Raw genomic sequence first — 2,888 nt, 5'->3', positions numbered from 1 at the left:
ATTGCTGATACACAGTTCCTGATAATAAATTAATTAATAGTTGATTCACAGTTCCTGATAATAAATTAATTAATAGCTGATACACAGTTCCCGATAATAGATTAGGTGATGTACTATTTTGAAAGGTAAAATAACGAACGTACATATATATATATATAACTTTTTAGACGTCGTCAACAAAGACAATAAGCGCTGCACATAAAACAAACAAACTTGTATAACGAGTACAGTTAGGAAGGTAAAATTAATTTACTAAAAGAGGTATCTACAAAGGTTTGACATGCGCAGATGTAACTTTTATTGGGAAGAATAAATAAGGAAGTATTACAAACATATAAGCAACGTTCCAAATTCATCGCTACCAGCGAAAGTTAAACCTGAAAGGGGGTTTATTCCCTTGATTAAGTAAGATTTTTACGAAGAACTTTTATCGTGTGAAGTAAACATTTATATATAAAAAATAAGGTGAAAAACTGAGAGCGGTAGAGATTCGAACCAACGACTACATTTTAGCCATCCAAAGTCCGGTTCTTCAAAACGATTTTTCTAATGTTTTGATAAGTAATAGTCATTACATTAATATCCGTTTAGTATATAGGTGTGGACATAGCATGAGATTGTAAACACGGATAATTCAATTGAAATTTGCATCTATTTGCATTTATATTTTCTTTCGTCATTTTTAAGGGAGCAGAACGTCTGTCTCCAAATCGCTACGACGGTTCCAGTGAGATCCTGGCGTATGTTGAGTGTGTAATGGGTCTCTGCTTCTAATTCTAACGTGTGTTTATATTAACAGGTGTAAATATACATTCAAGGCCCATAACGTTGTTTGTAGATAATTACAAAGCTACACAATACCCTGTGCCCACCGATTTGTAGCGGCGTGAGCCCTCAGACTTACCGCTGAGCCACTGTGGGACATGCCGATAACACAATATAAACAAGAGTTAATTATAACCTACATCGTGAGATTAAAATTAAAACATTTTTTAGACCTATAATCTACGGTTGCATGTGCCTACACAACCAGAAACATATTTTAAAGGGTAAAAATATGCAAAGTTCAGGTGACTGTAATAAGATAAACCTAAAATAACTTCTTATAGCCAAGTGTTCTTAGTACGAAGTGTTAAAATGTCATATAAAATAACTTTTTTGTAGCAAAGTGTTTGTGTTATATAAAAGCGGTAGAGTTCAACAGATCTCTAACGTGTTTAATAAAACAAGATACAAACAGGTTAGGTTACATCCTTGTTAGGAGATTTTCTGTTCACTTATTCTCTGGACGGAGCACTTTCGGTCATCACCATGTAAAACCTTAACAAAACGGGAAATTGTAATAAAGGTCAGACAACGTTACTTTTATGGGAGGAGAAACTCTCAGAGAAGAGTTCAGGGACAAAGAGCAGGTATTAAAAACTCTATATTATACAGTGCTCCGAGTGGAGAAAAAATTAGTGCCAGTATGTAAAATCATCGCACTTATATTTTGAAACCCAGGGTTTAAATCTTAAGTTTTATTACATATCTTAAAATTTGCTAAAGATGGTTACTTTTTAAAATTACTTGCTATTTTTGAGAAGAGCGTTTTTTTTTGTTTCGTTAAAAAAATGCATACAAGCGGTTTCCTCTTCTAATAGTGTTTACAGGACCTGGATAAACGAACGGGATAAACAGTGAATGATTTAAATTACAGAATCGTCCACGAAAGGACAAATCTCGGATCCTATTTTACTACTTTTGCTTGTGAGTAAATATATAATTTACTCATTTTGAACTACATGCTTTACTTATTTCGTTTTAGATACTTTATTTATTTTGAACTACATGCTTTACTTATTTCGTTTTAGATACTTTATTTATTTTGAACTACATGCTTTACTTATTTTGAACTAATATTTTACTTATATGATCTACATACTTATTTTGAACTACATACTTTACTCATTTTGAACTACATGCTTTACTTATTTCGTTTTAGATACTTTATTTATTTTGAACTACATGCTTTACTTATTTTGAACTAATATTTTACTTATATGATCTACATACTTATTTTGAACTACATACTTTACTCATTTTGAAATACATACTTTACTTATTTCGAACTACATGCTTTACTTATTTTGAACTACATCCTTTACTCATTTTGAACTACATGCTTTACTTATTTTGAACTATATACTTTACTTATTTCGAACTACATATTTTACTTATTTGGAACTAAATACTTTGCTTATTTCGAACTGCATACTACACTTATTTCGAACTACATACTTTACTTATTCTGAACTACATACTCTAATTATTTCGAACTACATATTTTACTGATTTCGAAGTACATACTTTGCTTATTTGAGCTATATCCTTTACTTATTTTTAACTAATACTTTACCTATTTCGAACTACATAATTTACCTATTTCGAACTACCTACTTTACTTATTTTGACCCTATCTGAAACAATGTGGTAACCAAGTTGATTACCGTATTTTTCGGAATATAAGACGCACCCTTATTTTGAAGACAAAGTTTTTGAAAAAAAACTGCAGTCGCATTTGAAAGATTTTTTATTGAACAAAAATTCAATTCGATACTTTAAAAATTAGTATATATATTGTTCTAAACACAAAAGAGCTCAAAATATCAAAATAAGGAAATACCGTAAATCAAAAAAGGTTTACTATTATTTAGTTTGGTTCAAAACCTACAAAATCTTCATTGTTTTCACTGTCACTTGGAAAATAATCATTGGAACAATGTTATGGTCAAAGAGAATGTCATCCTCGGTCCCATCCATTGCGTTACTGATACCACATTTCTTAAATGACTTAATCACTATATCACTTCTTACTTTTCCCACGAATTCTTCATCCACATGCAGAC

Source organism: Limulus polyphemus, unplaced genomic scaffold, assembly GCF_000517525.1.
Source record: "Limulus polyphemus unplaced genomic scaffold, Limulus_polyphemus-2.1.2 Scaffold6735, whole genome shotgun sequence".
Lineage (NCBI taxonomy): Eukaryota > Metazoa > Arthropoda > Merostomata > Xiphosura > Limulidae > Limulus > Limulus polyphemus.
This window is presented reverse-complemented; position numbering follows the sequence as displayed.